The 15,465-nt window shown below is 36.9% G+C and overlaps 1 long non-coding RNA gene and 1 pseudogene across 3 annotated transcripts in view; one reads left to right on the plus strand and one right to left on the minus strand.

Annotated features, from left to right (window-relative positions):
• Positions 1–15,465, plus strand: part of LOC140845120 (uncharacterized) — a 118,731-nt gene that overhangs the window by 80,366 nt on the left and 22,900 nt on the right. For 2 of the 3 annotated variants that reach the window (XR_012123828.1, XR_012123829.1), the window contains exon 2: positions 7,864–7,955. This is a non-coding gene — a long non-coding RNA (uncharacterized lncRNA). Of the gene's footprint in view, positions 1–7,433; positions 7,611–7,863; positions 7,956–15,465 lie in introns of those variants that run through there. The other variant, XR_012123827.1, reaches the window with a different exon arrangement.
• On the minus strand, positions 7,106–7,428 carry LOC140844843 (large ribosomal subunit protein eL30 pseudogene; annotated as a pseudogene).

A 15,465-nucleotide genomic window follows, 5' to 3' on the forward strand; every position in this document is an offset into this window, starting at 1 on the left:
AATAAAATATTAGCAAACAGAATTCAACAGTATATCAAAAGGATCATACACCATGACCAAGTGGGGTTCATCCCAGGGATGCAAGGATGGTACAACATTCGAAAATCCATCAACATCATCCACCACATCAACAAAAAGAAAGACAAAAACCACATGATCATCTCCATAGATGCTGAAAAAGCATTTGACAAAATTCAACATCCATTCATGATAAAAACTCTCAGCAAAATGGGAATAGAGGGCAAGTACCTCAACATAATAAAGGCCATATATGATAAACCCACAGCCAGCATTATACTGAACAGCGAGAAGCTGAAAGCATTTCCACTGAGATCGGGAACCAGACAGGGATGCCCACTCTCCCCACTGTTATTTAACATAGTACTGGAGGTCCTAGCCACGGCAATCAGACAAAACAAAGAAATACAAGGAATCCAGATTGGTAAAGAAGAAGTTAAACTGTCACTATTTGCAGATGATATGATACTGTACATAAAAAACCCTAAAGACTGCACTCCAAAACTACTAGAACTGATATCGGAATACAGCAAAGTTGCAGGATACAAAATCAACACACAGAAATCTGTAGCTTTCCTATACACTAACAACGAATCAATAGAAAGAGAAATCAGGAAAACAATTCCATTCACCATTGCATCAAAAAGAATAAAATACCTAGGAATAAACCTAACCAAGGAAGTGAAAGACTTATACTCTGAAAACTACAAGTCACTCTTAAGAGAAATTAAAGGGGACACTAATAAATGGAAACTCATCCCATGCTCATGGCTAGGAAGAATTAATATCGTCAAAATGGCCATCCTGCCAAAAGCAATATACAAATTTGATGCAATCCCTCTCAAATTACCAGCAACATTCTTCAATGAATTGGAACAAATAATTCAAAAATTCATATGGAAACACCATAGACCCCGAATAGCCAAAGCAATCCTGAAAAAGAAGAATAAAGTAGGGGGGATCTCACTCCCCAACTTCAAGCTCTACTACAAAGCCATAGTAATCAAGACAATTTGGTACTGGCACAAGAACAGAGCCACAGACCAGTGGAACAGATTAGAGACCCCAGAAATTAACCCAAACATATATGGTCAATTAATATTTGATAAAGGAGCCATGGACATACAATGGCAAAATGACAGTCTCTTCAACAGATGGTGCTGGCAAAACTGGACAGCTACATGTAGGAGAATGAAACTGGACCATTGTCTAACCCCATATACAAAGGTAAACTCAAAATGGATCAAAGACCTGAATGTAAGTCACGAAACCATTAAACTCTTGGAAAAAAACATAGGCAAAAACCTCTTAGACATAAACATGAGTGATCTCTTCTTGAACATATCTCCCCGGGCAAGGAAAACAACAGCAAAAATGAGCAAGTGGGACTACATTAAGCTGAAAAGCTTCTGTACAGCGAAAGACACCATCAATAGAACAAAAAGGAACCCTACAGTATGGGAGAATATATTTGAAAATGACAGATCTGATAAAGGCTTGACGTCCAGAATATATAAAGAGCTCACACACCTCAACAAACAAAAAACAAATAACCCAATTAAAAAATGGGCAGAGGAACTGAACAGACAGTTCTCCAAAAAAGAAATACAGATGGCCAAGAGACACATGAAAAGATGCTCCACATCGCTAATTATCAGAGAAATGCAAATTAAAACTACAATGAGGTATCACCTCACACCAGTAAGGATAGCTGCCATCCAAAAGACAAACAACAACAAATGTTGGCGAGGCTGTGGAGAAAGGGGAACCCTCCTACACTGCTGGTGGGAATGTAAATTAGTTCAACCATTGTGGAAAGCAGTATGGAGGTGCATCAAAATGCTCAAAACAGACCTACCATTTGACCCAGGAATTCCACTCCTAGGAATTTACCCTAAGAACGCAGCAATCAAGTTTGAGAAAGACAGATGCACTCCTATGTTTATCGCAGCACTATTTACAATAGCCAAGAATTGGAAGCAACCTAAATGTCCATCTGTAGATGAATGGATAAAGAAGATGTGGTACATATACACAATGGAATACTACTCAGCCATAAGAAGTGGAAAAATCCAACCATTTGCAGCAACATGGATGGAGCTGGAGAGTATTATGCTCAGTGAAATAAGCCAAGCGGAGAAAGAGAAATACCAAATGATTTCACTCATCTGAGGAGTATAGGAACAAAGGAAAAACTGAAGGAACAAAACAGCAGCAGAATTACAGAACCCAAAAATGGACTAACAGGTACCAAAGGGAAAGGAACTGGGGAGGATGGGTGGGCAGGGAGGGATAAGGGGGGGGGAAGAAGAAGGGGGGTATTAAGATTAGCATGCATGGGGGGGAGGGAGAAAGGGGAGGGTGGGCTGCACAACACAGAGAGGACAAGTAGTGACTCTACAACATTTTGCTAAGCTGATGGACAGTAACCGTAATGTGGTTGTTAGGGGGGACCTGATATAGGGGAGAGCATAGTAAACATAGTATTCTTCAGGTAAGTGTAGATTAAAAATTTAAAAAAAAAAAAAAGAAAGAAAGAAAGAAAAGGGGGATTACTCCTTAACAGGATAAAACTATTGGTAAATCAAAGATCAACGCATGCTTTAAATATCCTTAATGTTGATCACTTAAAGGGTGTCAGATGATCAGCTATGGAGGTACTCTTTTCTGATAATATTCCTTTCTCTTAATTAAAAAAAAAAAAAAAAAAAAGCAGTACTGTGTGCTGACCTCCAATGAGTTCTGCACAGTGGTATAGAGGGCATGTCAAAGTGTGGGCAAAGGGTCTGTTTGTTTCTACGCAGAAGATCAAGGCCTAGCTTGGATACCCAGAAAATGAACTAAGATACGATATGAGGAGGAGCTTCCGGCATCAGCACTCTCTGGAGGACTCGTGCCGGGGGATGATCATCAAAAAGCCTCCACAGGGATCCGGACGATGCTGCGGTTGTGGCTGCATCCAGCCCACCATCTCCTGGACTTGCCATAAGAAGGAGGAGGGAGATGTCTAGGCTGGCATGTGCATACAGTGAGACAACGAATTTGACTGGATCTGTACTGTTGGAACTCAACCAGGAGTTGGGAGGGGTGCAAGTTGTAGCACCCCAAAATCTCATGACTATAGACTATCTATGGTTAAAAGAACATATGGGATGTGAACAGATCCCAGAAATGGGCTGCTTTAATTTGTCTGATGGTTCAAGTACAGTTGGAAAATATCCATCATATCATAGATAAATTTTCACAAATGCCTAGGGTGCCTAAATGGTTTTCTTGGCTTCACTGGAGATGGCTGGTAATTATAGATTTGCTTTGTTTATGTCACCGTATTCCTATTATGTCAATATGTGTGTGCAAATTAGTTAGTAGTTTAAAACCTATACATACTTAAGGTACTATACAAGAAGATATGTCAAAGAAATAATCAATCCTCCCAAGTTTCCTTCATATGCTACATCTATAGCTTTTCTTCTTCCTTCCTAATTACAAACTTTAAATAGAATTCGTGCCTCATATCGAATTTACCGAGTATCATAATTCCTCCAGGTGGTAAAGATACCTCGAGACAAGTGCTGGGCATAGAAGCCACAGGGCATAAATCTGCAAAGAAGTAAAAAGCTAACCTTTGCAAACAATATGGCTTCTCTCTCACTTACCAACTTTACATTTCCCTGTATGGCCCCGGAAGATGACTGGTTAGCCAGAGACGGGTAAGATTCCTCAAGGGAGGAACAACCTAAGACAGGCACAGTCGCAGGGGGGCCATCAGGTGAGAATTTGGGGATCAACAGAGGTGAGGCTCAGAACCTCACCCCCCCTGCTTTGAGAGAAATCTTCTGCATCCGTGGATGTCTTGCTGCCCTTGTCTAGCCTGGATTAATACTTAGTCCATAGGCACACACCTGATCATCTGATCATCTACATTTGCCTTCTTACAGCACTAAACTATGTTTTCTACCTTTATCTTGCATCTACCTACCACTTCAGCATTTTATTAAAAATAAAAATAATAATAATAATAGGAGAAATGTGGGATCAACATATAAATCAAGTACAAAAATCAAATGAATATTCATATTTGACCTGATGGTTTATAGGTCATATTGCATGATCAAAACCGAAAGTTTCTGTGATGACTGCCCTTGTACTGTTCACCATGTAAGAATTTATTCACTATGTAAGAATTCGTTCACCATGTAAGAACTTGTTCGTTATGCTTCAGAAGATTGGAGACTGACGAGAATTAGGCTTGAGATGGATTAATGATTGTACATTGAGCATTGACCCCCCTATACTGAATTTTATTGTTGTTAACAACCATTTGATCAATAAATATGAGAGATGCCCTCTCAAAAAAAAAAAAAAAAAAAAAATTTCAGATGCTTCAGTGAATATTTCAGTATCAGGGTTAGAAGATAATGTCGGGAGCGATAGTAACCTAGGAAACAAACAGTCTAGGTTTATCAGCTTCTATTTCCTCCAGGAAGTGTGCATAAAAAAATCTCATAAATGTTCTTTTCTTTCAATACTTGTGTTTTATATAAATCTTGCCCTCTGAAAGTGATTATTTCTATCTGGTGGCTTGATTTAGGAGAAATTCTGAGGGAAAAGAAATAAAGTTTTCAGCTCTACTAGTTGGGAGAAGGTTAGATTTGGTAGGCATACTACCTACATTAAAAAACAGTCTGAAATTTAAATGGTTAAGAGAATCTCCAGCTAGATTTTTGGAGATCGAGTGTTTTTATTTATGGTGTATTTAGATTTATGGTCCAAGCGTAGCAGAATCAAGGTTTTAAATTACAGAATGGTTACTGTAACAGCAGACTGGGTAAAACCTTGCTATGCAGACTTTCTGAAATTATAGATAAATCAACATATCTGTTTCAGGGGCTGTAAAAGGGGTACATGGAAATAGTGTTATTACCTTTATTCATTTATTTGGCTAGTATTTATTGAGTGTTTAGTATGCTTAGCATTGAGTAAAATGCTGGAGGACCCATGGTAAATAGAACTCTGTGGTACATGGTTGACCCATTGTGTAGTGTTTATCCTTAACATACTGTCATTTGTTTTTCATAGTTTGCCCAGTTAATTCTTTTTATAGTAGCATGGGGTAAATTCAGTATTTTACTAGAGTTAAACAGAACATTAAATGTGCATGTATGAATTTCTTTACTCTGACAAAGCCAGTTTCTGATGGAAAAATCTGTGTTAAATGCTAGTTAATGATTTTCTTTTAATTAAGGTATCATTGACATAGAATCTTATGAAGGTTTCACATGAGCAACATTGTGATTTCAATATTCACCCATATTATCAAGTCCCCCCCACCCCATTGCAGTCACTATCCTTCAGACTAATATGATGCTGTAGAGTTAATTATTCTTTTACAAGAATCATTACAAGGTAGTGTCACAAGGTTTGTAACTGGATTTGAATCTATACTCTGGCACTTAACCACCTGCAGTTTTCTTATATGTAAAAGAGGACAGCAATACCTCCTAAATAGGGTGTTTGGGAGGGACTAAATGGGAAAATCATTTAGCATGGTGCTTGCCAAATATTAAATGTTGAGTAAATGTTACTATTGTTGTAAGTGTCCTGAGCATCTTGGATAAATGGGCCATGAAGGTAGTATTTCATAATTGAAATGATATGAAAGCACATCTGTAAGGTATTTTTTTTTAAATTAAGGTATCATCAATATACAATCGTACAAAGGTTTCACATGAGCAACATTCACCCATGATGGTTTCAGCATTCACCCATACTATCAAGTCCCTCCTGCCCCCAAACCACCCCATTGCAATCACTATCCTTTGGCATAGTAAGATGCTATAGAGTCATTACTTGTCTTCTCAGTGCTATACTGCCTTCCCCTATATAGTGGCTGCTAATTATAGTGCCCCTTAATCTCCTCTCCCTCCCTCCCCAGCCACCCTCTCCAACCCTTTCCCTTTGGTAACCACTAGTCCCTTCACCTATAAGGTATTCATTCTTATTGTTATTTTGGAAACATACTAGAATTTAATGTGCCATTAAGTTTTTGTCAAAATTGTGAGTTATTTATTTAATTAAAAGTGTCATTGATATACAATCTTATGTTGGTTTCAAATATACAACATAGTGATTCGACAGTTACCCGTATTATTAAATCCTCACCCCTCTAGTGTGGTTACTGTCTCTTAACTTATTAAGATGTTACAGAATCATTGACTATATTCTCTCTGCTGTACTGCCATCCCCATGACTAACATATTGTGATTGTGAATTACTGTGCCCCTTTATCCCCTTCCCCCACCCCATCTTTCCCCTTGGTAACCACTAGTTCATTCCTGATGTCTTTGAGTCTACTGCTGTTTTGCTCCTTCTGTTTTGTTCTAACAAAGTTATTTTTAAAGGAAAACTGCTTATGAAGTCTCATTTTAATCTCAAAACATATTCATTAAAGCCTTTTCACTAATCTCGAAGGAGTATTGTATCACCATCTAGAAGCTCTTCTTTTGGATCTGTGACAGTTGTTATATTTGACTTGCATTGTTCTAATACATTATTTTGTTTATTGTTTCTAGTTGGTGTCAGAGATTGACTCCTTTTATTAACCTATTCCTTGGGGACCAGCCACATGGGAACTTTATATAATATCTGATTGGATGTGTTTCTGGTAGAATGTGTACTTCTGAATGTTTTTCTAGTATTTGTGATGAATTTTTTAACTGTTCCTGCTTATGACTAATTGAATGCATTTGTGACTCAATGGTAGCATTAGGATTTAGCAACAAAGTGATAGAAGTTCTGAAATAATCTTCTACACAGATTGTTCCATGTTTCGTGCTAGCATCCATGTTTATGCAGTGGCAGTGGCTCTAATTCTTTCCCCTAATTTATCTCTAAAGTTTACTTTAAAATACTTACGGTATCCTTTTTATTTATTCCCACTAATTAATTTCCATATATTTAAGTTGATAAGCAGAAATTGATGTAGTAGTTGATAACTTGTTAATCTCCTAGAAGTAGTCTACTTCTCTCTCTTTTTTTCTTTTTTAAACAAACTCTGGCAGTTTTATTAAAGAAAAATTTTGATGATTTACTTTTCACCAGTCTGTTCTGGCATTCTTCTAATGATACCAGAATCAGCTGGGTCAGCGATGGCCCGTGTGCATACTCTGGTATTTTCCACATGCTGTGCCAGTTCAACATTATGGCCACTGTAGTGATGGACACCAGTTTTGGCCCACATGGCATTGTACTCATGACTGGGCAGCTGTTGGTGAGGATGAACAATTTCGCTTTGCCTTGTCTGGTCATTTTCAGAATCTGCATGTATACCAACAGGTACTTTGCACTTTCCATAATGAGCTGGAGCCTGGAATTGATCGACTGCAGCGATTTTTTTTTTTTGTCTTTGCGCCCACCATCTTCCTGCCTTAGGTGGCGGGGGAGGGGGTGAGAAAGGAAGCTACTTACTTCTCATTTTAAATGTTAGAAAGGCTCTGTGGATTAGATTGAAATTTGTTTGTCCTTTTGTTTAAAAAGCCATGCTTCTAATTATGCAGGAAATCTCATCAGATTTAAGGGAAGAGTAGATAAAGGTACTTAGGTGTTTTAATGCTTTTGAACTGTTTATACTTTGTTCCTATCCTCAGTGAGAAAATTGATAGCTTATTATACAATCAAAGGTTTGGAGTTTTTTGCCAGAATTTTTCAGGATAGAATTCAGACTTTTGTAGGATAGATAGAAAACTGAGAATAGATATTTCACCAGAGTTAAAATAATCTTAGCTGCTTAAAAGTCATAATCAATCTGATATCAAAATATAATTGTTTTTTGAAACTTGTTTCCAGATCATAGCAATGGATCATCTAACTTGAAAGCCCTGTCAGGAAGCTCTGGATATAAATTTGGTGTTCTTGCTAAGATTGTGAATTACATGAAGGTGAGTACTTTTCTCAAACAATAAAACTCTAACTTTTTGGCAGAAGAAGGGATTGGGATTTACAGAAGTAAATTTGTGTGTACATATTAAAATTCATCAAATTATGTGCAATTTATTATATGCCTGTTATACCTCAGTGAAACTGTAAATCAAGCCCTGTACAGTCTATCAAATTAGCATCCAGAGAGTCACCTAAACCTATGTAATTTACATTAATTCAGGTACACAATTAAAACCCACCATTTCACTGTAAAATTGTGCCCAGGCAGTAGGTACACAGTATGCCGTTGTGGCTGTCTGTCTGTTGAGGGGGACTGACATTTAAATGTCATGTTTTTTGCTGCTTAGATAATACAGTCTTCACTCATCTAGATGACCCTTTGTTTATCTAGAAGAGTGATCTTAAAAGTTTTACTTGTGTCGTCTGAAGCAATTTTAAAAAATAGTGTACCTCTGCACATATTTAAATTGACAATACAATTTTCAGTAAAAGTTTAAATTAGTGACCAAGGATGGACTCTCTGGCATACTGTAATTCAGTAAAATACATTACTTTTAAATTTTTCTAATGAACTCTAAGCGCTATTATTAATTTAAAATACAAAAAAGCAAAGTTCAGTAGTTGGAAATTTTAATTATTCTCCCTTTGAATTTGTATGCCCATTCTGTTACTCCCACTGAATTTTTTTAAATTGAAGAATCATTGATATACAATCTTCTGTTGTTTCAAGTATACAGCATAGTGGTTCAACAGTTACCCATATTATTAAATCCTCACCCCAATTAGGAAGATATTACAGAATTATTTGCTGTATTCTCCATGCTGTGCTACTGTCCCCATGACCAGCTTACATTATGATTGAGATTTTTTGTGTCCTTTTATCCCCCTCACATTCTTCATCCCTGACCCACCCCAAACCCCTCCCCCATGGTAACTGCCAGTCACTGTTCAGTGCCTGTGAGTCTTCTTTATCCATTCATCTGTTGATGGACACTTTGGTTGCTTCCATATCTTGGCTATTGTAATAATGTGGCAGTGAACATATGGGTGCATGTCTTTTTGAATCAGGGATTGTTTTCTTTGGGAAAATTCCTAAAAGTGGCATTACTGGGTAATATGGAATTTCAGTTTTTAGTTTTTTTGAGGAAACTCCGTACAGCCTTCTACAGTGGTTACACCAATTTACATTCTCACCAAAAGTGTGGGAGGGTTCCCTTTTGTCCTCATTCTTGTCAACTCTTATTTCTTTCAGATAGTATGCATTCTAACTGGTATGAGGCAATAATACCTCATTGTGGTTTTGATTTGCATTTCCCTGATGATTAGGAATGTGGAACGTCTTGTCATATGTTTCTTGGCCATCTGTTTCTCTTTGGAGAAATGTCTGTTCACATCCTCTGTCCATTTTTTAATCAAGTTATTTGTTTTTTGTTGTTGAGGCTTATGAGTTCTTTATGTATTTTGAATGTTAACCCCTTATTAGATAAATTATTTACGAATATATTCTCCCATACTATAGAATGCCTTTTTGTTCTGCTGATGGTGTCCTTTGCTGTACAGAATCTTTTTAGTTTGATGTAGTCCCACTTTCTCATTTTTTATTTTATTTACCTTGCCTGAGGAGATGTATCTAGGAAAAATTACTCATGCTTATGCTCAAGAGATTTTTACCTATGTTTTCTTCTAAGAGTTCTATGGTTTTATGTTTTACATTTAGTTCTTTGATCCATTTCGAGTTTACTTTTGTGCATGGGGTTAGACAATAATCCAGTTCCATTCTCTTGCATGTACTGTCCAGTTTTTCCAGCACCAGTTTTTGAAGAGGCTGTCTTTTCTCCCTTGTATGGTTTCTTTATTGTATATTAATTGGCTGTATATGTGTGGGTTTATATCTGGGCTCTCTATGCTGTTCCATTGATCTGTGGGTCTGTTCTTGTGCCAGTACCAAATTGTCTTGATTACTGTGGCTTTGTAGTAGACCTTCAAGTCAGGGAGCGTAATCCCCCCAGCTTTGTTCTTCTTTTTCATGATGGCTTTGGCTATTCAGGGTGTTTTGTCATGTCATATGAACTTTAGGATTATTTGCTCTAGCTCAGTGAAAACTGCTGTTGGAATTTTGATAGGGATTGCATTGAATCTGTAAGTCACTTTAGGCAGGACAATATTAATTATTCCTATCCATGAGCAAGTGATACCTTTTCATTTTTATATGTGTCATCTTTAATTTCTGTCATGAGTATCATACAGTTTTTAGAGTACAGGTCTTTCACTTCCTTGGTTAGCTTTATTCCTAGGTATTTTATTCTTTTTGCTGTAATTGTGAATGGAGTTGTTTCCCTGATTTCTTTTTCTGCTAATTTGTTGTTAGTATAAGAATGTAAGAAATTTCTCTGTATTATTTTTGTATTGTGCAACTTTGCTTAATCCAGTATTCCAGTAGATTTTTTGGTGGTGTCTTTAGGGTTTTCCATATATATATATATATATATATAGTGTGTCATCTGTAAATAGTGACCCTTAAACTTCTTCATTACCAATTTGGATGCCTTTTATCTCTATTTTGTCTGATTGCCATGGGTAGGGCCTCCACTTCTGTGTTGAATAAAAGTGATGGGAGTGGGCATCCTTGCCTTGTTCCTGCTTAGAGGAAAAGCTTTCAGCTTTTTGCCATTCAGTGTGGTGTTAGGTGTGGGTTTGTTGTATGTGGCCTTTCTTATGTTGAGGTGTGTACCCTCTATACCCATTTTACTGAGAGTTTTTATCATGAATGGATGTTCAATTTTGTCAAATGCTTTTTCAGCATCTGTTGAGGTGATCATGTGGTTTTTATTCTTTTTGTTAACATTTAACAAAAGGTTTGATTGATTTATGAATATTGTACCATCCTTGCATCCCTAGAATAAATCCCGTTTGGTTGTGATGTATGGTCTTTTTGATGTAGTTTTAAACTTGGTTTGCTAATGTTTTGTTGAGGATTTTTGCATCTATGTTCATCAGGAATATTGGTCTGTAATTTTCATTTTTGGGGTATCTTTGCCTGGTTTTGGTATTAGAATGATGCTGGCCCCATAGAATGAGCTTGGAAGTATTCCCTCCTCTTCTTCCTTTTGTAGTACTTTAAGAAGGATTGTTTATAGCTATTTAAATATTTGGTTAGAATTCAGCTATGATGTCATCTGGTCATAGACTTTTATTTTTTGGGAGATTTTTGATTACCAGTTCAATTTCATTGCTGCTAATTGGTCTGTTCAGATTTTCTGTTTCTTCCTGTGTCAGTAGTGGAAGGTTGTATTTTTCTAGGAAGTTTTTCATTTCTTCTGGGTTGTCCAGTTTATTGGCATATAATTTTTCATAGTATTCTCTAATCTCTGTATTTCTGTGCTGTCCATTTTGATTATCCTTCCTTGTTTGTGATTTTATGTGTGCACATTCTCCTTTTTTTCTTGATAAGTCTGGCTAGGGGTTTGTCTATTTTGTTTATTTTCTCATAGAACCAGCTCTTGGTTTGGGGTTTTTTTTTTTTCTATTGTGTAGTTCTTCTCTATTTTATTTATTTCTGCTCTGATCTTTATTATTCCCTTCTTCGACTAACTTTGGGTTTCATTTGTTCATCTTTTCCTAGTTTCTTTAATTGTGAGTTTAGACTGTTTATTTGGGATTGTTCTTGTTTTTTGAGGTAGGCCTATAAGGCCATATAGTTTCAGAATCACTTTTATGGTATCCCACAAACTTTGAAATGTTGAATTTTGTTTTCATTTGTCTCCATGTATTGCTTGATTTCTGTTTTAATTTTTTCACTGATCCACTGATTATTTAGAAGCATGTTGTTTAGCCTCCATATCTTGGTAGGCTTTTTGTTTTCTTTATGTAATTTATTTCCAGTTTCATACAATTTCAGTCATGTCAAATTTATTTTAGTTCTTTTTGTGACCTAGTATATGATCTATTCTGGAGAATGTTCCATTTGCATTCGAGAAAAACATGTATCCTGCTGCTTTTGGATGGAATGTTCTGTAGATGTCTGTTAAGTCCCTTTGATATAGTATGCTGTTCAGTGCCTTTCTGTCTGTTTGATCTATTGATGTGAATGGTATGTTAAAGTCTCCTCAAATGAATATGTTATAATCTATTTTCCCCTTTAATTCTGTATTCTACATATGTAGGTGCTCTGATGTGGTGTGCATAGATATTTATAATGGTTATATCCTCTTGTTGGACTGACCCCTTTATCATTATGTAATGTCCTTCTGTGTCTCTCTTTACTTTCTTTGTTTTAAAATCAATTTTTTCTAATATAAGTACTGGTACTCCTGCCTTTTTTCTCCCTGATTTGCATGAAGTATCTTTTTCCATCCCTTCACTTTTATTCTGTGATTGTCTTTGGGTTTGAAGAGAGTCTTTTGTAGGCAGCATATTGATGGTGTAAGATAAATTCTAACCAAAATAAGCAGGTGAGGAGAGGCCACAAAGGGCTAGGCAGTTTATTTGAGCACAGTCCCGGGCGTGATTCACCAGTCTGAAACAGGCTGGAGAAGTTGCGTGCAACCAGACAGGTGGGGAGTTTTTAAAGAAGATAGGGGGAGGCAGAGCATAGATTTACAGCTGTGTGAGGATTGGCTAGCCTAAGGCACCTTTTTCAGATTGGGAGGGGGCAGCAGCCGGGGACTTTGTCATGTCATCAGTGTCCGACATGCTCACCCCTCCCTCCAGTGCCTCCAACCTTACAGATGGGTCTTGTTTTTTTGTCCATTCTGTAACTCTGTCTTTTGGTTGGTGCATTCTGTCCATTTACTTTTAAGGTAATTATTGATAGATATGTACTTACTGCCATTTTATTATATTCTGATTGTTTTTGTAGTTCCTCTCCATTCCTTTCTTCCTATCTTATACCCTTCTCTTGTTATTTGATGGTTTTCTTTAGTGTTGTTATTGGATTTCTCTTTCTTAATTTTTTGTGTATTTATTACAGGCTTTAGGTTTGTGGTTACCATAAGGTTCTTGGATAGCTTCAAAACTATGTAACAGTCTATGTTAAGCTGATGATTGCTCTCTTCCAGATAGAATGTAAAAGTACTTTTTTAAATTCTTCCTCCTCCACACTTTGTTTTTGATGTCATGATCTGCACTTTTTTTGTATCCCTTGACTGGTTTTAGGTATGGTTGTTTTTACTAGTTCTGTTTTGTTTTAATTTTGTACTTGCTTGGTAAGGAATTGGTCTACTACCTTTACTGTGGGTTTATTTTCACTGCTGAAGTCTATTTAAGCTTAAGAACATTTCCATTTGCAGAAGTCCCTTTAACATGTCCTGTAGTGCAGTTTTAGTGGTCATAAATTCCTTCAGTTTTTGTTCATCTGGGAAATGTTTGATTTCTCCTTCAAATTTGAAAGATAATTTTGCTTGGTAGAAGATTCTTGGTTGAAGGTCCTTTTCAATACATTAAATATTTCATGCCACTCCATTCTGGCCTATAAAGTTTCTGCTGAGAAGTCAACTGATAGTCTGATGGTGTTTCCCTTATAAGTAATCATTTTTCTCTCTCTGGCTGCTTTCTGTACCCTCTTTTTTGTCATTAATCTTTGTCACTTTAATTACTATATGGCTTGTTGTCTTCCTGTGATTCCTTCTGTCAGGGGCTCTTAGCATTCCTTCCCCATACTGGGGAAGTTTAAACAGTTACTTCCTCAAAGAGACTTTCTATCCCTTTGTCTCTCTTCTCCTTCTGGTACCCATATTATGTGAATATTGTTTCATTTGGATTGACCACACAGCAATCTTACCATTCTTTCATTCCTAGAGATCCTTTTTTCTCTCTGCTCTTCAGTTTTGTTGTGTTTCTGGTCTCTAATTTCCATCTTAATCATTGTCTCCTCTACTTGCAGCAATCTGTTACTCATTCCCTCCATTGCATATTTCATTTCAGTTCTGTGTTCTTCAGCTCTCAGTGGTCTTTTTCAGCTCTTCTCTATGTTGATGTCCTCCCTGAATCTGGAATACTTTTCTGCAGACCAGTGAGCATATTTACAACTGTTACTTTGAAATCTTTATCAAGAAGATTGGTAATCTCTTGTTTCATTTAGCCCTCTTTCTCGTGTCTTACCCTATAGTGTTGTTTGGAACATATTCCTCTGCCTTCTTATTTTGTCAGGATTTCTGTGTTTCTTCCTTTGTATTAGATGTATCTGCTATCCCTCCTGGTCTAGAGAGTAATGGCTTTCTGAACAAGGCATCCTGTGGTGCCCAGAAGCTCAAGACTCCTTACTCTCTACTGCCTGGTTCTCCTTTGTTGCCCCACAGTTGCTGTTGGTGGGCTGTGGGCATGGCCGCCTTTCTGCCTGTCTGCCAGCAGTGGTCTCTCTCAGCCCACCACCACTCATGGCAGGTTGCCTGGCTGGCCCTTTGTGAGCAGAGCAGTGGTGCTTCTGCTGGTACAGTTGTGGGTGGGGCTGTCCTCTGCCTGCCCTGCAGCGATGTGGCACTGCTGGGCTAATGGGGTGGGTGGCCTAGGTGCGAGGATATGGGAGTCTGGGCCCTCCTACTGAATTTTATCATAATATATATTTTTATGCTTGGAAATCTTACGGATCATCTACCAAACTTTGCTACGAAATTAGAAATTTTTTCTTGTGACTGTAAGACTCACATAATAAAAACATTTTCTGTTTGTGTTTTTGCAATTATTAACACACAGTTGATTGGCACAGAGTTGATTAGCGCAACTTACCTGTTACAATTTTGGTTAAAATTTACTTTGTATGTAACAGTGATTCAGCAGAAATCTGTTTTTTAATGAAATGTATGCAGCTGTCTCCTCCCTTTCTCCACTGGTTCCTGTATCTGGAGGTATATATTATTTATTGATAGAATGAAACAGGATTTGGCACCAATTTCTAGTCTTATTTTTAGATCTTGTGGGTTTAAGTGCTGAGAAATAAATGTTTGTATAAATAAAGTGTATTATAATGGATATTTTGTGATAGCGAAACCTTCCAAGTTACATGCCAGAAATCACTTAGGGATTTATCATCCAGCATTTATCATTTGACAATTCAATTACATCTGTCTTCATTTCTGTTGAAGCAAAATAATGGGAACCACATAACTTGCCATAGAATTTGTTACCTGGTCCTTAACCATTTACTTTCCTAGTTTCTAAAAAGTCCATCAAACGGGCTTTACCAACATGTAGCAAATGTCAAATTTGTCAGCTCCCCCTTCCTCCCCTTATAGGCACTTTCTTTAATCTGATGATATTCTCAAGGGTGGTTGGGAAAGTAAAAATACTACTAATTTCAGTATACGTTTGCCAGTATAATTTCTTTCATAAAATGTTGTTATCTCATGTGTATTACCATATTTTTTATCAAAACCTTCAGGATGAAGTATTACCTTATTTAATTTATAGAATGTATCTTCTTGTTAACAAAGCTAGTTTCCACTGTCAGATTGACCAGCTTGTTTTATCAAGTTTATATATCAAATTTGTTTTTTAAGTTCAAATAAATACGTT

Source organism: Manis javanica, chromosome 12, assembly GCF_040802235.1.
Source record: "Manis javanica isolate MJ-LG chromosome 12, MJ_LKY, whole genome shotgun sequence".
Taxonomy (NCBI): domain Eukaryota; kingdom Metazoa; phylum Chordata; class Mammalia; order Pholidota; family Manidae; genus Manis; species Manis javanica.